Genomic DNA, 25918 nt, shown 5'->3' on the forward strand with positions numbered 1-25918 from the left:
GTAGTGCTTATTAAATCATAAAGATTCCATGGAACTGGAAAGAACTAGGTTGAATTCTAGAATATCTGGTCCCATCTACAACCTTCTCGCGTTATACATCAGGAGTTTGCAGCTCAGAGAAATTAAGCCACTTACCAAAGAACACACAGCTAGTCAGTGACGGAGCCTGGACTAGAACTGAGAATCTTGACTCTCGGTCCAATGCACTTTCTAATCTGCTGTAGGATTCTTCTACAGCAATGAGCAAGTCCTGACATCCCAGATCCAGCAAGTCCTGACATCCCAGTCAGATTTGCTTACCTTATACTGGCAGGCTGGTGGAGGTTGACCTAAACACCTGCAGTTTGTAATTGTCACAGAATAAGAATACCCTTTTCACTACCAAAATGCTAGAGCATGGGGTCTAAGCATAATTAATGCAGTGGTAACCATGGCACCCGTGTAATTTAATTACCACTCTTTTGTGAATTTTTAAAATGAAATTGTTAAAAGATCAAACAGCACATTCAACATTGTATGGCTATAGACATGATAAGTAGCTTTTTAACTGAAAATGTTCTGTTCCTGTAGGGAGTTGATTATTTTTTATGAGTTAAAATTTAATTATGGTATTGGATACGTAAGTATGTTTCTTTAATATATTACTATGCTTCAAAAGTTAAATATGTCAGAAACATTTTATCTTTTAATTCACAACTCTGACCAGTCACCTTGCAAAGCTCAGCTACAATTTCACCACATTTTATATATTTCCAATTATAGAAAGCCCCATGTACATACAATATTCAAGGAGGTCTTGCACAGAAAATAAAGAAGCCCAGGAGTTTTGTGATTTGGTATTGGAGTTATATGAAAGAATAACAGCATGTGGATCAAACCACTTATACATAAACACTGACGTACCTATGAAGTGCCAAATTCCATGCCAGGCAGTTAAGATCCAAACAGAAACAAGTAACCTTCATAGCTTCACTACTAAAAGTGTGGTCTAGGGATCAGTAACATCAGATATCAGCATCACCTGGGAGCCTGCTAGAAATTCAGAATTGCAAACCCCAAACCTTGGACCCTTTGAAGAAAAATCTGTACTTTAACGGGGCCCCCTTGTAATTCTGCATGCACGTTAAAGTTTAAGAAACCCTGATCTAACGAACTCACAGTCCAATAATGAACAAAAACTTGTACAGAGCTGCAGATGGGTGTTTCTTGTCCTGTGGTGAGATATGCAATGAGAAGTGTGATTGGAGTTAGGGATGTGGGAAGTGCTTAGAGGGCAAAGGAAATTGAACTATATGTCTGGGGCAGGAATTGATATATAATCAAATAGCTAATGTTTGTTTGGGGTCTTAGAGATTGAATAGCAGTTTGCCAGAAAGACAATTAAAGGGACATCACTGAATTTAAGCAGAGAGAATAGCAATTACAAGGGAGAGAGGAATAAGAGAGAAATTGTTCTAGGAACTGGAATTGGTTCACATTAGCTGGAGTGTAGAGCTTAAGGGATCATGGCAGAAGATCCAGTTATTTGACAGCTAGGTCATGATTTACATATCCTAATAAGGCATTTGATACTTAGTTAATCTTAAACTAATAATTATATTAATTTAGACTAATATAATTTATATGGACTATACTTATCTGTAGGGTGATAATAATAAGACCTAGAGGGAATTTTCTTTGGCTTGAATACTGGTCATTTCATGTCCTTTTTATTTTGTCTAAACTACCTTTAGTAGCAAGTATCTGTTAATGTTTATACCAGTAGAGTGTAAGCTCTATAAACTGAGGGGCCTTGTCTGCTTTTATTGCTGTATCCATCATGCAAAAGTCAGTGACTGACACATAGTAAGTGCTTAATAAATATTTGATATATTTAGTTGAAAATGATTTCAAATAGGTGTTGACTACCTTTAAAAACTTTGAATAAATGTAAGTTGGATAACTTTATATATATACATAATTTTGATATAAAAGAAGTTATACAGATGCAAATTATCATAGACATAAAAGAAAGAGAAAAGAGAAGTTTAGTAGCAGCAAGTGATTCAGTTTCATTAGAATTTGGAGCCAAAAGGGTGTTAAGAAGGACTTTGATGGGAACCACATCATGTCCTGTGTACATACCGAGGATTGTCCAGTCTCAGTTCACAGAGTGCTGATAATGGTGAGAAGCTCCCCATTTCCATTACCCTTCCCTATTTCCAACGTGCATACAGAGATCCATGAGCTCTCTTAAAGTGTCTTCAGATGGATCAACCTATCATGTCCTCTCTTGGTGGCATGATGTGATAAATATGAGTGTGAGAGTCTTTGCAAGTCTAGTGTAAAAAAACAAAAGCTTGGAGAAATCTCACAATTCCATGGCATCTACAAATGCTAGATTAGCATCTTCCCAGGTAGAAGCCTCTCTGTGAGGTAGATTTCCTACCCCCTCCCCCACACTGTTAGCCTTATAAAAGCAGCTACAAGTCTAATTGGTCTAGGCTGTCCCATGAGAGTAACATGTTTTGGAAATTGAGTTCCAGTCCATGGCAGTGAGCTGAGCCCCCTGCTCTAGCTGCTGTCCATGGTTCTGGAAAGAACAGTCACACCTGTTTTCCAGGCAATTTGATTTCCCCATTCTAAGTTCGATCAAGAGGACTTTGCACCCCGATACATCTGGGCAATATGTATGGCCACTTTTACTAACCACTTACTACTCTGTCAGGGCATAAACACAGAGCCACTTCCCATGGTACATTCTGGACCCAGATAACAAGGGCTTCTCCTTCAAAAATCCCAGAATCATCAGCGCTGCCTGTTTTTCCCTGGTGAGCAAGAACCCATGACCCTTATGAAATGATTATGAAACACTTTAACTTCTGTTTTAGTTTGGATTCTCTCAGAAAGATACCCTACCAAAAAAACAAAACAAAACAAAAAAAGATCTGACTGTAAGTAATATATTCAGAAGCAATTCTAAGAAACTCTGGTAGGAGTGTAAGAAAATGAGACAGAAAATGGAGGAAGGTAAAACTGGGTGTGTTATCAAGCAAGTTACCACTCTAGGTAACTAAAGCTTAATTCTATTACAGTACTCTGGTAAAGAGTGCAAGTTCTTCCTTCAGAGTTTTCTAATCTAATCTAATTCGAAGGAGCTACCTATATATAAACTCTTGCCAGCCATTGGTCAAAGACTATTCCTGGGTAGTGATAATATTCTAACACTTCCATTCTGCCGTGCATAGAGTAAAGCAGGCTCCACAGCCACTAGGAAAGAAGTTGCAGGTGCTGGTAGTTGTAAGTTGGCCTTAGAGAGAGACAGGTTAGAAAAGAAAAATAGGCAAATGCCTCCTCCCAAGAATAACTCCTTTAAAATGGAAATGAAAGAGAATAAAAAACTTAATAAAAGTGTTCATCTCTCTAGAGTAGTGAATGTGGAAAGAGAAGGAAAAAGTGATTTTACAGGTGTACTATAGAGAGGATTTGACTATCTAGTGGAAGGTTGAGTAGACTCCCTTTAAAATCTTCATATCCAGGTTTGATGAATTAGGAAGGATATGAGTTAGTGTCTGAATATGTGGATTTATCCCTTAACCACTATATATATAGGCTTTGAGCAATTTGTTTAATGTCTCTGACTTAGTTTGGTATTCAGTAAAACAGATTCTTAAAGGTTTGGTATATGGTTAATGGCATTCAAACTGAGTTCCACAGAGCCTAGGATTTATTTATTGGAAGCATCTCAGAGTTCTCTGGAGGCGGTAGGAGCAAGACCGAATGATTGGGGCCCCAGGATCCCATCATTTTCCATTCAAAGTAACTCCATTTGACTCTGTGTTACTGTTGAAATTACAGAATAGATTCAAGAGGAACAACAAAATTTTATGAGGTCACATTTTTTTCTCCTAAAAAATATTTGCAAATCAATGAAATAGTGCATTAGAAAACTGCTCTATAATCCCTGCATCATTACAGAAATGCGATTTATAATTCTCTGCATTTGAGGATAGAGTGTCATGCACATAAAAAAACAACCCATTGTTCAAAATCAATGACATTTTTTTAAAGTGCAATAACACTATAGAGTTATTTGGAATTTCTGCCTCCAAGCATTTCCCATTCAATCATAATTACTTCCTTTAAGATAGGCTCTCTAATGCTCATGTATAACTACCAGGGTCTTAAATGTTAATACAGCAAATGTAAAATGGAAACAGAGGGCTTTCAAAGTCCTTTTTTTTATCAAAGCAAGTAATTTTAGCCTGTGCAAGTATATTTTAATAATTACTTAGAGAATGTTGGCACACCAAATGTTAAAGTTGGTGTTATATTTACAAATTATCTGGTCTTTTCTTTAAATTTTTGATGATAAACACAAACAAAGACCCAGATTGAGAAATTTCATTCGTTTATTTTTCCACTTATTCAGCAAATATTTATTCATCCTTTATAATATTTTACCCACAGGGTTATGTGCACAGAAATTAAATGATTGCCAAACAGTTGCACCTTGAGAGCCCAGTCTACAGAGGACACATATATAGAAAACTAACGTATTATAAGGCTTTTGAGGAGTTATAAAACAGGTGTGGGTTTCTGAGGTGTCGTAAGGGAAGAGCAACGAATATGGAGGAGTCCTAGATGAAATTGTAAATTGTCTGGGTAGCCAGTGATCTCGTGATAAAATCGAAGCTCCCTAACACTCACTGTGGGGGATGACAGCTGGGGAAACTTTAAGGCTCCCTTGTTTAGTCTCAAGGATATTTCTTTCCTAGTCTAGGTTCTTTGAACACCTTTTCCCATGTTAAAGGCTCCCAGGATTCCACCTCTTACCTGTCCTCTTTAGAGCCCCTTCAACACCTACTCTGACTGTGGAGTGAGAAGCAATTTGCATAAGTGACCTTGTTTCCTTCTTTTCCAAAGGAACTCTTCACACTCGTTTGTTTAAATACTTTTCTTTCTTTCTTTTTTTTTTTAGAATATATAAACTACATAAACCTACACTTTAGACTATGTTTTTGGATTCACTTAGATTGTTCCAAAAAGCCTGGCATATTTCTAATTTTCAATTATTAGGTCTAAGAGAAAGTTCATAAAATGCATCCCCTGGCTTTTAAACATTTTCTAGGTCTTACAAGATTCTTCCACTATCTATTCTTAGCAGACATCTTTAGGTAGGAATACCTGTGCATTTGAATGTCATAAAACTTCAGATGGGGTATGCAGTTGAATCCAATGGTATCATCAGAATGGGGGTATTCAGCTAATCCTTAATAATTTATATTTGACACGATCTGGAGTTATGTAGTTTTCACCTAGTCCTCTTGCGATTCATGCAACAAAGCTGCTCTTAAAAGTTTTTCCAGTTATGAGATATGGTTCTATAAGAATCTATATAGGATCATACAGTATCAAAGAAATATTTATAGCTTATCAAGGGTATTTGGGGTACACAGAATAGAAACCCATTCAAATTTGCTTAAGCACAAACTACTTAAGATTTGTATGCTTTTTAATATGAAATAAATTATATCTCTTGTCCCTATATTCCAGCTTAAAATGCCCATTTCACTCTCAATAGTATCCTCCTTCATATGATAAATTAAGGGTCACCCTATCAATCAAGGTGGGATGGGAGATTTAGTATAAGAATATGGGAGGAATTTAATAAGACTATGAGATATTAAGGTAGCAATCTCTCATATTCAACCTGTCCATTCATCCATCCATCTAACTTCTATTTATAGCTCCCTCTCTTTCATCTTCTTTATGTATAGGCAGAGAGCTTTTCCAAGGAAAAGTGGAGAGTCAGTGAATCTGACGGTCATTCATTGCACAAAAACTTTTGGAGCCTTTATCGTGCCAAATATTTTGCGAGACAAAAAATAAGCAACATAAAATAACACATAATTTACCTGTGTGATACTCAAAGTTTGGTGGAGGAGCCAGATAAACAGAGAATTAACTACAATACAGAATGCCAAGTTTCTCAATAAACACAAGTACAAAGTGACAAGAAACAGAGTAGAGGGGGATTCAAATCAAACTGAAGCAGATAAGGGATCTGAAATTTTATTTGAGCAACTATTAGGCATAGTTTCAATTAGGAGCATTCTAGAAACACTCCAAAAAGAAATATATTGGTGGTATTGGGTAAAGTACATTTGGAAGACTTTGTTATAATATATTTTCTTTTTGTTTTTTGTGTTAAAAGGTATATAGCTGTAATTGAGTTTCTAATCACTTGGAGTGTTCAAAAATAGCCAGGAACTCCACCTCTTTGGAAAATATATTTGATTGCATGCAAATAAAATCTATAATGAGATATCACCCACCTTCACCCTCACCCACACAATGAATAAAATTGAAAAGACTGTCCATACCAAGTGTTGGTGAGTATATAGGAAAACTAATACTTTCATACATGACTTTTGGAAATGGAAATTGGTAGTACAATTAATTTGGGAAATATATATATATATGTTGTACACACACATACATATAAAACCTGACCCAGTAATTTCACACTGGGTATAAACCCAACAGAAATTAATATTTATGATCACTTTTTCTACCTGTACAAAACTATTTTAATAATGTCACATATAATAACCCAAAATTTGAAAAACTATGGAATAGATAAATAAATTGTATTATAGTTATAATATAAAATCTACACAGTGATAAAAAAGGATGGGCTACTGCTACATGTGGCATCATAGATGAATATCTCAGATGTAATATTGAAGGAAAGAAGCTAAACACACAGTTTCATTTATATGAACTCAAATTCATCTGTGTTCAAAATTGTTCTTTGTGACAGCGATAACATTTTAGGGGATAATTGACTGAGTTGAGACAAGAAGACACCTATCAGAGTGATGGAAATATTTTGTACCTTGTTCTGGGTGGTCATTACATGAATGTAAACACTCTTTAACCTGTACACTTAAGGTTTGCACAATTTACTATAATACCTTAATTAAAAAAGAATAGTCCTCCATGTTGTTAGAGAGATTAATTTATTCATCTAAGCATTCAGAAATCCTGAAAACAATGTTAGTCACGAGGCATATGAGCAAAGGAGATAATTGACGTTTTCATAGGGAAATTAATGGAGGTTGGAAGATGTTACAGTTCAGGTCAATTCAATGCTGAAATGCTGTGTTTCTACACGAGATGCAGAACCCACTTACACTTTCCATTCAAAATACAAATATACACTTACTGAGCACCTCATGAGTGCCAGGCACTGTACCGGGGGCTGCAAATTCAGAGGGGGAATAGAACCACCTGTTCTCTTACTTCAGGGAATTCCCAGTTCATTTACACCTAACCTACCTGATGCTCTTGTCAAAACATCCACTTTGTATCCCCCACTGATTAAGGAATGATGGTCACCAGTCTTATCTGCCATGTTTAAATAGCTGTAGAAACAAAGATATATTTCAGACTCAGTATTCACTGTCAATTGTTTTATTATGTTATCAACATCTCTTTTATTTTCCCTGAGCATATATGTCATAATCATTGAATGTTTAGGGGAAAAATACATCTTCAAAGCCAAAGTAGATAAGTCCATAAAACTAAAACTGGCTTGATGAACAAATCCAGAAGAATGCTACTAAACCTTTAATAAAGTATGTCTTTTGTCTGAATTAAAAAATCATTTAAAATGTTTAAGAACATATACAAATGAATGGAACCAAATTTAAAATTGAAATCCAATAAATACTTTAGTAAAATTGATAGCTCTAATTTTTCTCTAAAGTATGCATTTTAAGTTTGCATTTACAGTAATTAGTCTCCCTTTCTGAGAATGATATCTGAGTATAATGCCTTCAAATATGGCTTTCCAGATAGTAGTAACATGCCTCTGAAAGATCTAGGTAATAGGAAAGAAACTCTATAAATTCCTCTTCGCACTATGCATGACGGACACCAGAAGACCCCCTAAGCTGTCAAGAACTGCCAAATAATAAAAGGGAAAATGATGAAAAGAAATGGAGCCTTGGAGCTGACCGCCTAAAAGCCAAAATTTCTCCTGGTATTTCTGGATACAAAAGAGAGGTTTCAATACTTCCCAGAGAACACCAGATCACATTAACTTATTCAAATATGAGGTCAGATTTCAGTGTTTAGGTTTAAAGCTGTCCCATATATGCCTCGATAAAGGAAAAAGAAAGTGACAAATGACACCTTTGAATAAATTCATTTTAATCCCTTTCTTCTTTTTGATGTAATAAAAATAGTCTTGTCATGTAGCTACGATTGCATTTAATGGTTGTCATTTACAGAAATGGAAAAATGATATCTGAGTATAATGCCTTCAAATATGGCTAATAGCCTTTTTACATACGGAGAAAAATACTTTTACATGAATAAGACCATTGCTTCATGATGATGATTATTGAAAATTCAGCAGCGTCTCTTATTATAGAGTAATGATAAGAACAGCTTCATCTCTTCTCTGTCATTTATGTTAAAAATTGGTGATCCAAGCAAATCTATATTCCTAATGTTTGTTGTAACCCCATTAGTTCTCAGACAAATTCTTAGCAAAAGTCTTGCCTATTTATTACCACTTTACCTGATTGTACTCTCATATCTTAAATAATAAAGATGTCTCAATCTGTTATATTTTCAGATGACCTAGTAAATGCTTTTTTCCCCCATTAAGCATTTCTTAAGCACATAACTTGTCACTTCTGTACTAATTTGCTGTAACACTCGTTGATAAGTGGACATTAATTAATGCTAAATTACAATGGAATTTTTATGGAATTACAGGTGACATCCGCATCAGCACCAAATGAGTTCATCATGATTAAACTTATTACCATTTCTAATTAACCTTGAGTGCCCCTGGATGTTAACTGCACACAAGGCAAGTGTATATGCAGCCTGCAGCTCCTATGGAAAACAAACATTACACATCACACAACCTTTAAAATAGTTTAAGAAAGAACGACATAGGACGCATTTGTACTTATTGCAAAGGGTCATAAAATGGAAATATCAATAATAATCTGAAGACTTTGAGCAACAAAATTTTTGCTCTCAAAACAGAAGTCAGAAAGATGCTTTCCACAAATCGAATTTGCTTTGAGTGTCATAGGCAGTCATATGGAGAAGGTTTATTTTATTGCCCATAATCAATTTAAGACCTGTTCCTTACCTACCCCTTCTCTCACTGCTAATAGAAAAGTTATCTCTGATAATTGTTGCTAGACTACAAGCCTTAGGCCTAGAACCTCTTTATAGCCTCCTGTGCAACAAGGGGACCAGAGGCACGGAGCAGAACTGAACTGATGTGCATACCTGTTTTAGATTGAGCTACTGGAGTGGATTCCAGTATGCCGCAGGAAGTGAAGTAGGGCAATCATAGACAGCCCCTCATCCTGGAAGCACCTTTTTCTAACCATGAAATGTGCCGCTCATCCTGCCTGCTGTAGGGAGCATAACTGACGGACAGTTCCAACTGCTCTCCCGCTGGATCGACTACTACGTGTGCTCCAAAATCAGCCATTGACTCAGCATGACAGTGATACTAGTGCAGGATCATTGCAGCAAAACGTGGGACTCCTCCAGAGGGCACCTTCTACCTGAAGACTCACAATGTTTTAACCAAAACTTTGATGAAATTGCACTGCAGTTCAAATCATTTCTATACCATCCTCCTTCCTCTCCCTTCTCTTTCACAGGGATCAAAACTTCATCCCAATCTACGGGCTCTCTCTCTCTGATTTTTTTCAGCACATCAGTTCTCATCTTGGCAACTGTTTCTTGAAAGACCCAAGCTAATCCACCTAGTCATTAGTAAACAGGACCCAGAAAATATCCTAAGTTCTGATAAATGAGCATAACAACATGTTTCCAGAGTGATTACCTAGAGGAAAAGAAGGCAAAATTCCTCAAAATGTATTGGGTTGGCCAGAAAGTGCCTTCGGTTTTTAAGTAAAAATAAGACATTTTTCATTTTTACCAAGACCTTTATTGAACAACATATTCACCATTTGTTCCACTACCTTCTGCCATTTTTCAGGCAACTTCATAATTCCATCTTCCCAAAACTTTTTATCTTTTTGAGCAAAGAACTGTTCCAGGTACCTTTTACAGTCTTCCAGGGAATTGAAATTTTTTCCATTAAGAGAATTTTGTAAAGACCGAAATAAATGGAAATCCGAAGGTGCAAATGTCTTGTGAATACGGTGGATGAATCGGAACTTCCCAGCCAAGCTGTAACAGTTTTTGCCCAGTCATCAAAGAAACATGCGGTCTTGCGTTATCCTGATGGAAGATTATGCGTTTTCTGTTGACTAATTCCAGATGCTTTTCATGGAGTGCTGCTTTCAGTTGGTCTAATTGGGAGCAGTACTTGTTGGAATTAATTGTTTGGTTTTCTGGAAGGAGCTTATAATAGAGGACTCCCTTCCAATCCCACCATATACACAACATCGCCTTCTTTGGATGAAGACCAGCCTTTGGTGTGGTTGGTGGTGGTTCATTTCACTTGCCCCACGATCTCTTCCCTTCCACATTATTCTACAGTATCCGCTTTTCATCTCCCGTCACAATTTGTTTTAAAAATGGAACGTTTTCATTACGTTTCAGTAGAGAATCACATGTGGAAATATGGTCAAGAAGGTTTTTTTCGCTTAACTTATGTGGAACCCAAACATGAAAGCAATTCACATAACCAAGCTGGTGCAAATGATTTTCAACACTTGATTTAGATATTTTGAGTATGTCGGCTATTTCCCTCATGGTATAACACTGACCGTTCTCAATTAATGTTTCAATTTGATTGCTATCAATTCAACTTGTCTGCCCGACCGTGGAGCATCGTCCAGCGAGAAATCTCCAGCATGGTACTTCGCAAACCACTTTTGACGCATTCAGTCAGTCACAGCACCTTCTCCATACACTGCACAAATCTTTTTTTGCGTTTCAGTTGTGTTTTTACCTTTCTTGAAATAATAAAGCATCATATGCTGAAAATGTTGCTTTTTTTCTTCCATCTTCAGTATCAAAATGGCTACACAAAAATTCACCAATTTTGGTTAGTTTTTTTTTTTAAATGCACACTGATGTGACAGCTGTCACAATACAATCTAACAAAATTGTTTCAAATGAAGTTAAAGACAACTAAGCGCTACTAGAGCCATCTTACAGAAAAAAACGAATGAACTCTTTGGCCAACCCAGTACTTGGTGGTTTCAAAGAAAATATAACCAGAGAAGTAACAATTTTATCTTGCTGGCAGCTATTAAAATGCCTCTACTCTATATTGCTCGGCATAACGTGGGACTTGTCCATATCAAAACCCAGTTCTTGATAAGTTGTCTACTCAGTTTAGGAGCAAATATTTTACTTTCTTCATCATATCAGAGTTATATATCCATATGCCAATCAAAAAGCAGCATATTTTACACATTTCTCTTTTGTAGCCAATATTATTAAAACTCTCAGTGGCTCCATAAATTGAGTGATACCTATATTAGAAGAATGGACATTTTTATTAAAATTTAAAGACACTTAACTCATATGGTATTGAATAAAAAGAATTTTATTGCTGTCATATACATTTGCATGTTATAGTTTTCAACAGCCGACAGGCAAAAAGAAGTGCTACCTAGAAAGCTCCATTTTCTTGGGTGAAATTTCCCTGAGGGATATGTTAAAATCTTGAATTTAGGCAACTCTATCCTCCACTTTTTTTTTTTTTGTGCAAATCCTTCAATATCAAATCTTTCTTATTTTCATAAACCACAATGCATTGGATGTTAAAATCATCCCCTGTTTCATGAAGCTAGCTTCACCAGTAGGATCCAACTTTGAGATATCTTTGTTTTCAGACATTCTGTTTTATGATACTCACACTCACACCCATCACATAGTACACATAATCACCTGATCACAGATTATTGGCCCTTACTGATTTATCACCCTATTTAATATAGATTTTATTTAGCTAATGCTATCTGCTCTGCTCTCCTGAAATAATATTTGTGGATAGTATATCCTACCACACTAGTTAACAAAGAAAAAAAATGGAATGCCCTAAGTGTAATATAAAAGAGAAATAAACAAAAAGTTACTCTAAAATCATTTTTTAATATGGAGATGACTGAGCGTAACTACACTAAAACAGAATAAAGTAACTGAGTGCTTACCTCTAAACACAAAAATATGATCAGTGTATCAGCTACAAAGCCAGACTGCTACAGTTGGGTTGTGTTGGTGACTAAATCAGGACAAGCAGTATTGCTATAAGAAAAGTTTTTCTGAAATAGTGAATAACTCTTGCTAAACTTCAAAACCAAACAAAGTAAATATTTCCTCACTATACCGAGTAGTTTTTCTCCAGAATTTAGTGCATATTAGACTATATTGCAGTACAGATTCAAATGATTATAAATTATATATAGTTTTATACATATACACATATATACATAAATTATATTTCCTCCTCAAATGATCAGAGAGATATTCACAAGTTGTGTTGAATATGGGAAACATTTTTGGGGGGAAGAGGGCTGCCGCACAATTTAAATGAAGGTGGAGAGTCACAGTCAATGTGCAGTGAAAAATGTCTTCATATATTTCTGAACACCATTCCAGAATATGGTTCTCCCCTTGTTCAGAATGTTTATCCTAGTTTATATTTAGCCCCAGTTTTTAAAGCTTGAGTTAAACCCCTGTCCTTATTTGAGAAAGCATGAGGCCAACTAAGTGAGAAACATATTTTGGATATATAGATGACTTAGTTGATTATTTATCACTTTAATACAAAATCATTATGAGTCTAAAGGAAAGCAATACAGAATTATTCACACCTTATAGATTTCTAAGTGTTATGTAGACACATTTTATATCACCTCAGCTTATGGTAAAATCTCTTCCGCTTTTTTTTTCCCATTTCTCTTCATTTCTCTCTGAGGTGGCAGCCTAGAGACATCCCACCTGGTTTTCTGCATTAATATAATCCTGGCAGAATCTCCAATTAGGTATTGCAACATACTAACAGTATGCTAGTGTGATGGTGTACCTATTGCAAAAAATACAAGTGAAGCTTTCATCTAAAACTTCCTGTAGAGCATGACCGATGGTTCCTTTCTCTTGGACATTGTCCTCATAATTGTTTATATGCAGACTTATTTTTATGTCAGTCGTCTGATTGGATTATCATCAGTTTCACACTACAGGTCAGGAGGGCACAAGAAACCTCCTGCCACAGTCTTATTTTGTAATAGAGTCTGTACCTCTCCAGACTGCTGAAATAGGATAAAAGGATTTGCTTTTCATTCTAGGACAAATTAAATTTTAATTGCCTGTTAAAACACAAATGTCAAAAGCAAATATTAAAGGCAGGGTTGCAGTCCTCTCATATATCATGCTTTAGACCTATCTGCATGCAAATTAATTCTTTTCTTTATTTTAAATATGTCTTCTCACAGACAACATTAACGATTTATTTCAAAACATTATACGGTTATACGACCTTACTCTGTGTGTGTGTCTGTGTGTATGCAGCAGAGACAATCAACTTTTTATTTTAAAATATAAAACTTCTTTCATATATGTATTCAGCCTAACAGCAGATAATTATCTCAGGTGAATGTGGTTCTTTTAAGCTGAAGAGTAAAATCATACACTATGTGTAGTCAGATTTCAGAATTATTTTGGCCTTGAGTTATTGCCCTGCCCAAACATTAGTATGTTTCTGATGTGCCTTATCTCCCTTGCAGTTCCTATTAAAGTGGCCTTATTTTGGAAATGACAAGGTGGTTTGGTAGGCAACAAGTTGTGTTCTGCTAGGTCCTGTTTGGAAAGACATGAAAGTGAAAATAAGGGATATATTCTTAAGATCTTAGTAGTGCTGATGTGAACATAATTATTTAGTTTCATTCAATTATCATTCAAATATGGCATGTAATTGTGAAACTTATGGAACTATGAAAGTGGAAATTTATAATGATGCAGGCTTAATTTCATTAATTTAATGCATAAAGCACATATTACACAGAGACAGACGTCAAATTAAAAACTCTCAGACTCTAATTAGCTTTAGAAATCTCTTATGTCTAATTGATATGGCTGTCATAATTAATTTAAATAATGATTTCAACCTGGCTATGATGGAGAAAAATACCTCATTTATTAATAATCTTTAAGGGAAATAACATAAGATATGGACATATCTATATCTGTATATGTCTAGACAGAGATAGAAGTAGATATAAATATAGATATCCTTCTATTCGGTATAGCCAAAGAATCACCTTAGAAATATAGTTTGAAAAGCTTGATTACTATGAGTAAATCATCATTGTCATATTAAATAGTGCTATGATTAACCCAACTTTTTAAAATTCATAGAATATTCAGAACATTTATTTTAATCAGTAGTTCTGAATCACTTCTACCAAAATTATGCAAGTGAAATATTTGACTGATTGAAGAATTTTTCATAGAATTCTAGCTTTAAGAGATATTTTAACAAAAAGGTTAGATGATAGATGATACCAGATAGACAGATATAGATGGATAGAAATTAAATGTTGGTAAAAAATTAACAGGTTGATGAATCAAAAATATAAATCTAGGCCTAGGCTGTGATGATGGAGAATAATTAGTTATGAAAAGAAATAAATTACAGTGTTAATTTTAATTTTAAAACATTGCAATATGTTCAATCTGTTGATCATCTGGAGACGTCAGTATTTATGAAAGTGCCCTTTTGGCTGCACAGTGACTACCTGTCCATGGGTATGCTTATCCAGATCTAGAAAATGGTCTCAAATTGGATGGATCTTGATTAAAAGTATATGTCTACATTATGTCTCCATTAGACACTAGGTAAAAGCATTTGTTTAGATTCAAGATGACTGTTTAAAAAAAAAAAAGAAAAGAAAAAAATGGGCAATAAACATCTTATTGCTTCACTGATAAAAGAAACTTAAGAAGATAAACATTGCAATCTCATCATGTAGCTTTCTTGGAGTATGGTCATATCATATGGAAGAAATGGAGACCTTTAAATGAAAGACAGCACCCTATAACTCAGAGGCTTTGCATAAACACAGATGAACTGTTTTCCAAAAATGATGAAAACGCCTAAGAACTCACCAGCACATTTCTTCCTTTGGGATACCAGTATCTGACCTGAGTTTTCCAGAAAAGTTTACCTCTAGTAAGTTTACCTCTAGTGTCAGTCTTTGGCTAATTTATGGAGGGGACACTCCAAACATCCCATCTCAAGGATCCCTTCCTTCCTTACTACAGACATCCAGATTCTTCATACTGTTGTTTTCAAACTGGATCACAGGCATGATGAGTACCTAAGCCTGACTCTAAGCCACATTTTGTCATGAGGGTTTTGGAGTGACACAACTTCTTCCCTGTCTTTTCTTAAATTCTCTGAATGAAATGAAGTCATTTCCTCATAGTTTCTTGTAGTATTTTTTTTTGTTGTTCTAACTATGTACGTTAGATTCCCATCATTATTTTCTCTCAAAGGAATGTATATATTTCTGTTTGAATACATATGGACCAAATTCCACAGAGTAATTCTGAGCTTTCAAAGCAGGTTTTGAAGATTCCTCACTACGTGTGTGTGGTAAACTAAAAAACTGGCCTCCCAAAGGTATATTTACTTCCTAATCCTTGAAACCTGTGAATATCACCCAGTATGGCAAAAGAGTAAATATTAGCTTATGTGGAAAAAAGTGTGATTAAGAATCTTGAGAGGTAAAGTTTATCCTGGATTATCTGGCAATCGTATGTATCCTTATACGAGAAAAGCAGAGGGAGTTTTCAGGCAGGCACACATAGTTGATGTGAAGGTGAAGGTAAAGATTGGAATGATATTGCCACGAGCTAAGGAATGCCTATAGCCACAAGAAGCTGAAAGATGCGAGGAATAGATTCTTCTCTTGAACCTCTGGAGGGAGTGGTGCCCTGCAGACACCCTGATTTCAGACTCCTATCCTCCGTAACTGTGAGGTAATACATACTTTTGTTTTAAGCCACCAAATGTGTGGTAAGTTCTTGAAGCAGCCATAAGAAACTAATACAACGTGATAAAATATAAACTTGCAGGTCAGCTTTATTCCTTAACATCATGTGACTTTGAGTAAGTAATTTCTTATTGTCTTAGTTTCCACATCTATAAAAATCAATGTAAAATACTTTCTCACCTCATGAAGTGGTTGTGAAGGTTTCAAAAAACAAAGTACTGTACCACATTAAGGAAGATAAACATAGTGACTGACATAAAATAAGGATGATCATTAAATATTATCGATCATTATTTTTATTAAAACCATAATATTTTAAAAATTTAAACAATAATACTGGAAACTCCTTACAGTTTATTTTTCACCAGTATCATAGCAGAATATACCACTGACTCAAATGTAATCCTTGCAGAGATTTATTTAACTATTTAAACTGGTCACTACCTGGGGTAATTTGCTCCAGTGTGTTTTTTTGTCAGTTGAAAGAAATGCCTGTGTTGATATTTCTCTCAGAAGCCTTCGTAAGCTGAAGAAAGACAAGGTACAAAATGTTACTATTTCAGTGACATAGAGGAGAGGTTCCTTCTAAGCTCTCTAACTATAGGAAGAGAGATCATTTCAAGGAAAAATATCATGTGATGTATTTTGGGCTATGTCCTCCCAAACTATTGAAAATACATATAGTTATCACAACAGAAGATGTTATGCTAGCTGTATTAAAGCATACAAAAAAACAAAACCTCTCATCTATGCTACTGTGCATCCAGTTTTCACACACACACACACACACACACACACACACACACACACACACACACACACACACAGGCTTCCCCTACTCTCCCAGACCTTGAAGAATGGACCAGTTAAGAAAAGTAAATGTGCACCTTGAAACGAAGACAGTAGATTTTCCCCTTGTAAAATTGCTGTGCATGGAATAACTTCCCAATGAAATTGCATCCTGTCTACACTAAGAAAAATAACTCATAAAATCTTTAGACACTAGACATGGATCTTGAAGATCCCAATAAAATTATGTTTTTTTCCATTGAGGTTTGGCTCCAAATCCCATTCCAGTCATTTTTTTCCCTTCCTCATATTCACTGTAGAAGCTGGAAAAGCTAAATATTCACTGTGGCCCAGTGATATAATTTTATGAGTATTGGTGTAAGTTTCCTGCACTGACATTGCTTCATTGCTTTCTTTCCCTGCTTTATGTTCCAGATGTGGATGTTATATCTGGAATTGGGCAGCCATCTTGTAAATAATAACTTGAAAACGTGAGTCAAAGGTGTGTGCACACTCAAACACACACACAAACACAAATACACAAATATTTCAGCAGAATCCCTGGCTTACATTATGAGCTGCTGAACCATCAACTTCAGCCAACTAGAATATTCAGCCCCCTGGAATATACAGCCCTGTATATTAGTTTTATTATTACTGGCTGTGAATGCATTGCCAACTGATATATCATAGGAGGGTAGGACCTGAGTGTATGTCCATAATTTACAAAGCACCTATTCAAAGTATATGGAAATGTCAAAGGCATGCTTCCAACCTCAAGGATCTCATATTTAAGGTGGGTTAAAATCGTTCCTATGTGAAAACAGTGAAGTTTGATGATTATTTTAATGGTATATTCAAGGCACAAGGCCAGTGTACAGGAATGAGGACATCAAAAATGAAGGAACTCAAGGCCTCACATACAAGGCAGTGTTTCTTCTAAGCCTTAAAGAATGACCCCACGGGACTTTCCTGGTGGCGCAGTGGTTAAGAATCTGCCTGCCAATGCAGGGAACACAGGTTCGATCCCTGGTCTGGAAGATCCAACATGCCACGGAGCAACTAAGGCCATGCGTCACAACTACTGAGCCTGCATTCTAGAGCCCGCGTGCCGCAACTACTGAGCCCATGCACCCTAGAGCCCTCACTCCACAACTACTGAGCCCACGTGCCACAACTACTGAAGCCTGAATGCCTAGAGCCTGTGCTCCTCAACAAGAGAAGCCACCACAATGAGAAGCCCACACACTGCAACGAAGAGTAGACCCCACTCGCCACACCTAGAGAAAGCCCACACACAGCAACGAAAACCCAACACAGCCAAAAATAAATAAAATTAAAAAAAAAAAAAAAAAGGAATGACCCTAGGTGTATCAGCAGAGATCAGCTGCTCTTGATATAGGACACTAAGTACAAACACAAGAATGGCATGTGCTGGTAATTATATGCTTAAGTATTACTTAACTATGGAGCTCTTAAGAGGGCAGAAAAAGTTACAACAGTTAAGCTGGATAGCTTGGCAAGTGCCAAATCAAGAAAGAGTATAACAATAAGCAACATTGTTGACAATTTATCAAACTGTACTACAAAACTACAATCATCAAAACAGTATAGTACTGGCACAAAAAACACACATAGATCAATAGAACAGAATAGAGAGCCCAGGAATGAACTCACACTTACATGGGCAATTAATCTATAATGAAGGAGGCAAGAATGTACAGTGGGGAAAAGACAGCCTCTTCAATAAATGGTGTTGGGACAACTGGACAGCTACATGCAAAAGAAACTGGCCTATTCTCCCACACCATGCACAAATATAAATTCAGAATGGATTAAAGACTTAAATGTAAGAACGAAAACCATAAAACTTCTGGAAGAAAACATAGGCAGTACAGTCTTTGAATTCAGTCTTAGTAATATTTTTTTGAATGTGTCTCCTTAAGCAAGGAAAACAAAAGCAAAAATAAACAAATGGAACCATATCAAACTAGCACAGAGAAGGAAACTATCAACACAATGAGAAGGACCCCTGCAGAATGGGAGAAGATATCTGCAAATGATATATCCAATAAAGGGTTAATATCAAAAATATACAAAGAACTCATACAACTAAATATCCAAAAAAAACAAAGCAAAAGAAACTGGTTAAAAAATGGGCAGAGGACCTGAATAGACATTCTTCCAAGAAAGACAAACACATAGCCAACAGGCACATTAAAAAAAGATGCTCAACATAACTAATCAGAGAAATGCAAGACAAAACTGCAATGGGATATCACCTCACGCTGGTCAGAATGGCTATTATGAAAAAGACAACAAAGAACAAGCATTGGTGAGGATGCAGAGAAAAGGGAGCTCTCCTGCACTGTTGGTGGGAATGTAAATTGGTGCAGCTACTATAGAAAACAGTATGGAGATTCCTCAAAAACTTAAGAAAGAGTTACTGTATGATCCAGCAATTCCATACCTGAGTATTTATCCAAAGAAAGTGAAAATGATAATTAGAAAAGATATATGTACCCCTATGTTCGTTGCAGCATTATTTACACTAGCCAAGATATGGAAGCAACCTCATTGCCCATCAATAGATGAAGGGATAAAAAAGATGTGGGGTGTGTGTGTGTGTGTGTGTGTGTGTGTGTGTGTGTGTATATATATATATATATTTCTATATATAGTGGAATATTACTTGGCCATAATAAAGAATGAAATCTTGCCATTTGCAACAATGTGGATGGACCTAGAGGGTATTATGCTAAGTGAAATAAGTCAGTTAGAGAAAGATAAATATTGTGTGTTTTCATTTACATGTGGAATCTAAAAAAATAAATGAACAAACAAAACCAAATAGAGTCACAGATCCAGAGAACAAACAGGTGGTTGCCAGAGGGGGAGAGGGGGAGGGGAGGAAAGAAACAGGTGAGGGAGATTTAGAGGAATAAACTTGAGTTGCAAAATAAATAAGGGGGTGAAATGTGCAGCATGCAGAATATAATCAGTAACTATGTAATGTCTTTGTATGGTGACAGTTGGTAACTAGATTTTTCATGGTGATCACTTTGAAATGTCTAGAAATATCAGAACACTATGTTATGTAACAGGAACTAACACAGTGTTGTAGGTCAATAATACTTCAAAACAAACAAACTCATAGAAAAAGAGACCAGATTTGTGGTAACCAGAGGTGAAGGGTGGGACAAGGGGGAATTGGATGAGGGTAGTTAAAAGGTACAAACTCCCAGTTATAAGATAAATAAGTACTAGGGATGTAATGTACAACATGATAAATATAATTAACACTGTTGTATGTTATATGTGAAAGTTAAGAGAGTAAATCCTAAGAGTTCTTATTATCACAAGGCAAAAATATATTTTTCTATTTCTTTAAATTTGTGTCTCTATGAGATAATTGGTGTTCACTAAACTGATTGTGGTCATTGCTTCATGATGTATGTAAGTCAAATCGTTATGCTGTACACCTTAAACTTACACAGTGCTGTGTGTCAATTATATCTCCATAAAACTGGAAGGAAACAAAGAGTATGAACCATAAGCAAAATTGTTGAGAATTTATCCCGTGAGCCATGAGCAACCACTGAAAATTTCAAAGTAGTGAGTCAAATAGTCATGTTTTATTGTTTTGAACAAAGGTGTCAAGAACTCAGCTAAAAGAATACTACAGAGGCTTAGATAAGTCAAGCAGCAATAGAGTTTCAGTGGAGTATTTCAGTTTTACTAATTATAGTGAATACTCAGATTTTAATTTCCTGGGTTCATATGCTATCTCTGTCATTTATGAGCTGTGTGACAAAGTAAATAACCTCTCTTTGCTTCAACTATTCTTGTGTGAAGTTGGAGTAATAATTACATCTCATATAATTGTTATGAGGATTAGACAAATCTGTACTGATAAAAACATTTATAACAGTATTTGACAAAAATAAGCATTATGTAAACTTGATAAATAAATAGGAAATCAAGTATGCAAATAAATCACTTTTATAAGGAGTAAGAGCCAAAAATGCTTTCAGGTTTCTTTATGGGGAGCCTATTGGTTTTCCTCTTAATCCTTTAGCAATTAAATCTTCTCATTTAAGAGTCAAATTTCATTTTTCAAAAAATTGACTATTTCTACTTTGAAAATTACTAATTTTGCTGCACAACAGAAAATGGTTTCAAAAATTCTCAGTATTCTAGTATATGAAATTATCATGGCATTCTTCTGTGAATTTTGAAGCAATGCTAAAACTTAACATATACTAATGTCACGAAGTACAATATACATACACACAGGAAAACAAAAGGAGAAAATTATTTTCACATTTTTTTCATTTTCAGAAGATGTAAGTTTTAACTTTATTTTCTGGAAAGTTTGCAGTAATCAAGAAAACTAAGTTTAACCAAAAAAAAAAAAAGGATAAATAATAATGTGTGTATGTGCTTGTGTGTCCTTTTAGTCCTGCCATTTGATCCTGCATACTAAAATTTTTAATGTTATTTTTTTCAGAAATTAGCAACTGCATACAAATTTCCATTTTGAAAGTGGCCTTCCAATGGTGATTTTGATAATTGTGTGAAAATGAAGAGTTTTAATAAACTGTGGCAACATAATAAACTGTCATAGAGGACTAATTATCACTTAAGGAACTTACAATAGCTGTCATCGTTTCATACTGAGAATATGAATCCTAAACAACCATAGAGAAAGGAAAAACAATTAGTTTCTGTAGAAGCATGCAAAAGAGCTATTTTCTGCCTTGCTAGGAGTAATAAAAGAACTAAATGTGACTAGTCATTCATCATGCAGATGGAGCCATTTGTTAGATTTGTATTTTATGGAACTTAAAGATACTCAAAATTCTCTTTATTAAAATTTAGAAAAAGGTGGGTTTTTTTTTCCCCCCTATTTTAAAAGAATTCTTTGCAAAGTGAGTTTTGTTACTTCCTAAAACATATTCCTGGTCATTTAGGTTCCCTTGGAAACATGATGATTCCTGTTACTCATTGAAAATTTATTCTTATAACATCATTAGCTTCTGTTTATTCGATAATTTGTCACTGAGAAATGTCAGACTGTTTGTAAATGTGTGATAAGATTACATAATTATAAGACATAGTCAGAAAACTGACAACTGAAATCTACCTGCCAAAGATGGCAGAACAGTATTCTTGAATATCTGGGCTTCACCAGAATAATTAGAAGTGAAAATCTTTACTCATCTCACATATTCTCAAATTAAACATACAACCTTTTAGACTTCAGAGATTTGTTTCTGTGAAAATTCCCCACATGTTGGCCAGCCTGGGTACTGGGTGCCAGCCCAATCGAATTATGTTCTTTCCTCAAGAAGCCCATAAGTAAGAATTCTTCTTTCAATTAGGATATTAAAGAACTGTAAGATCATTAGCCCCTCGGTAACACAAAGAAAAATCCAGAAAATATAAAAGTCAAACATATTTAATGGAGAAAGAACACGGATAAACTGATTTCCAGAGAGGTGAGATGGTGGTTGAAAGCTGGAGGTCTGTCAAACCGGAGGCTTTACTTGATAACAGTGAGAAGAGGACAGGAAAGTTACTGTTGCTGAGGGGGTTGGTGGAATAGATTGTAGTTTGGAAGACTTGACATTTGGAATCAACAGTACTTCGCTCAGTATAGCTGTTCTCTTAAAACCCCTTTCTCAGTGTTACAGGATAGTGAAGGCCTGCACTGAAAAGCAAAGGAATCCATGCATTCTTACCCATTTTCACAGTGGTTGGCATCAGAGTCTCTGCTAAGACAAAATGAAAGGTGAAACCCAGGTCTAATACCTTCCTAGCTCAAAGCTCAAACACTGATAAAATAAAAGTGAGCAGCCCCAGGCTGCAACAGTGCTGGATTTTGGGAGCTGGTCTCACCTGAGTATATCTCAGATTTATTAAACCTGTACAGCTTAACTCTTAGGAATATTTAAATATTCTTCTTCTCATGTTGGTCTCCAAACATAGAAAACAGATGGGGAAAAAAAAGAATTTCAGGGCTTCCCTGGTGGCGCAGTGGTTGAGAATCTCCCTGCTAATGCAGGCGACACGGGTTCGAGCCCTGGGCTGGGAAGATCCCACATGCCGCGGAGCAACTAGGCCCGTGAGCCACAACTACTGAGCCTGCGCGTCTGGAGCCTGTGCTCCGCAACAAGAGAGGCCACGTTAGTGAGAGGCCTGCGCACCGCGATGAAGAGTGGCCCCCGCTTGCCGCAGCTGGAGGAAGCCCTCGCACAGAAACGAAGACCCAACACAGCCAAATAAATAAATAAATAAATAAATAATAATTAAAGGTGCTAATAATTTAAAAAAAAAAAAAAAAGAATTTCAACTGAGACTTTTACACCCAACAAAAATGTCTTTTAAATACTGAGGTGAAATAAAGATATTTTCAGATTTTAAAAAACCAAATGTTAGACATAATACTATAAATGCAATAATTTCATTTAGAAATAATGAAATGGAGCTGAGGTCAGTGTCAAAAATAATTTAAATTCTGATTATAATTTCTGGTGGTCATCTTTTAAAAGAAATGGTCAGGAGTCAAGGCTGTTAGGGACAGGTAATAGCATCAGGCATAAAATGAATTTCTCGAGAGTTGTGAGGATGAAATAAAACAGTGTAAGTAAATCACATCACATGGAATGTGACATATGATATCTAATAGATAATTTGTAGTTAATATATTTTAGCTATTTTTTCTTTTCCTTCTTCCTCCTTCTCTTTTCTTTTTTTTTTTTTAAACATCTTTATTGAAGTATAATTGCCTTACAATGGTGTGTTAGCTTCTGCTTTATAACAAAGTGAATCAGTTATACATATACAATATGTTCCCATTTCTCTTCCCTCTTGCATCTCCCTCCCTCCCACCCTCCCCATCCCACCCCTCTAGGTGGTCACAAAGCACCGAGCTGATCTCCCTGTGCTATGTGGCTGCTTCCCACTAGCTATCTATTTTACATTTGGTAGTGTATATATGTCCATGACACTCTCTTACCCTGTCACATCTCACCCCACCCCCTCCCCATATCCTCAAGTCCATTCTCTAGTAGGTCTGTGTCTTTATTCCCGTCTTGCCACGAGGTTCTTCATGGCCTTTTTTTTTTTTTTTTTTTTCCTTAGATTCCGTATATATGTGTTAGCATACTGTATTTGTTTTTCTCTTTCTGACTTACTTCACTCTGTATGACAGACTCTAACTCCATCCACCTCATTACAAATACCTCCATTTCATTTCTTTTTATGGCTGAGTAATATTCCATTGTATATATGTGCCACATCTTCTTTATCCATTCATCTGTCGATGGACATTTAGGTTGCTTCCATGTCCTGGCTATTGTAAATAGAGCTGCAATGCCCCCTTCTCTTTTCATACCATTTATTGTTACCTCCCATCCAGTACTGTTTACTTTTCCTTCTTTTGTCTGTCTTTCTTTTCCACTTCATCTTTCTCCATTCCACCTTTTGAATTTTTTAAATCCTGCATTCATTCTCTCATTTCTCTCTACCACTTTCCCTCCTCTTCTCCTCCTCTGTTACTCCCTCATCTCTCCTCCCTCTCTTCCATCTTATTTCTTTTCATAGTGAACATGGATATTAGTCTAGATAATATCTGCCTCATTTTCTTTTATCAAGTCAATATGTGGAGAGTAGATTCAGAAGACTTGAAGAACTATATGTCTACAAGTTTACTTAGACTTACCTTAGAAGAATATCTACTTGCATGGGAACTTTCTCATATCACTGGACAGAAAATATTAAATTTATATAACTGAAATCAAAACATTTGTACAATAGTTCTTCTAAATCAATCTATAAATTGCTTACATCAGAATTATACAAGAAACATTAAAACTGTGTTTTCTCAAAAGCCCTCTCGGATTTCTCAGAGTAGAAATTGGGATTTTTTTCCTCTCCTCCAGAGATTCTTTTTTTTGTTTGTTTTTAAACATCTTTATTGGAGTATAATTGCTTTACAATGTTGTGTTAGTTTCTGCTGTATAACGAAGTGCATCAGCTATATGCATACGTATATCCCCGTATCCCCTCCCTCTTGCGTCTCCCTCCCATCCTCCTTATCCCACCCCTCTAGGTGGTCACAAAGCAGCGGGCTGATCTCCCTGTGCTATGCAGCTACTTCCCACTAGCTATCTCTTTTACATTTGGTAGAGTATATATGTCAGTGCCACTCTCTCACTTCGTCTCAGCTTACCCTTCCCCCTCCCCATGTCCTCAAGTCCGTTATCTACGTCTGTGTCTTTATTCCTGTCCTGCCCCTAGGTTCATCAGAACCTTTTTTTTTTTTTTTTTAGATTCCATATGTATGTGTTAGCATACGGTATTTGTTTTTCTCTTTCTGACTTACTTCACTCTGTATGACAGACTCTAGGTCCGTCCACCTCACTGCAAATAACTCAATTTCGTTTCTTTTTATGTCTGTCCTCCAGAGATTCTAATACTTTATGCCATTTGGCAGCCATAGACACCACACATATTACATTATCAAAGACTCTAGTAGCGTAGAGAGCGTCCTAAATGTCTGGATATATTTATCAGAAACCTTGAAATGTTAGAAGGAAACTATTTAAAAAGTTAAGGCAACTAGGTAAAATTTTGAATAACCAAAATTTTAGGTGAAAATTAAATTATATGATTGTTACTGAACATAAAAAAATTTCTGAAGACAGTTTCTTAATAACTTCCAATGTATATTATACCAGCATTAGTCCTGTGTGGGTTTTTTTTTAAGATTTAATTTTATTTATTTTTGACTGCGTTGGGTCTTCATCGCCATCCACCGGCTTTCTCTAGTTGCGGCGAGCGGGGGCTACTCTTTGTTGCAGTGTGCAGGCTTCTCATTGCGGTGGCTTCTCGTTGCGGAGCACGGGCTCTAGGCACACAGGCTTCAGTAGTTGTGGCACACGGGCTCAGTTCCTCCATGGCATGTGGGACCTTCCCAGATCAGGGATCGAACCCATGTCCCCTGCATTGGCAGGAGGATTCTTATCCACTGCGCTACCAGGGAAGTCCCAGTCCTGTGGTTTTGAAAACTATACTGTAGTTACATAGTAATGTTATATAGTAACATTAGAGGAAGTTTG

The 25918-nt window shown here is 36.0% G+C and overlaps 1 long non-coding RNA gene across 1 annotated transcript; it reads right to left on the reverse strand.

The window, feature by feature from the left end:
• Positions 1-3702: 3702 nt before the first annotated feature.
• Positions 3703-24773, reverse strand: LOC309617366. The gene is made up of 3 exons (XR_014237955.1): positions 24175-24773; positions 23156-23531; positions 3703-22821 (listed from the first exon to the last, which is right to left on the reverse strand). It is a non-coding gene; the product is annotated as an uncharacterized lncRNA (long non-coding RNA).
• Positions 24774-25918: the final 1145 nt, after the last annotated feature.

The sequence above is a fragment of the Balaenoptera borealis genome, assembly GCF_965194805.1.
Source record: "Balaenoptera borealis genome assembly, chromosome: 19".
Taxonomy (NCBI): domain Eukaryota; kingdom Metazoa; phylum Chordata; class Mammalia; order Artiodactyla; family Balaenopteridae; genus Balaenoptera; species Balaenoptera borealis.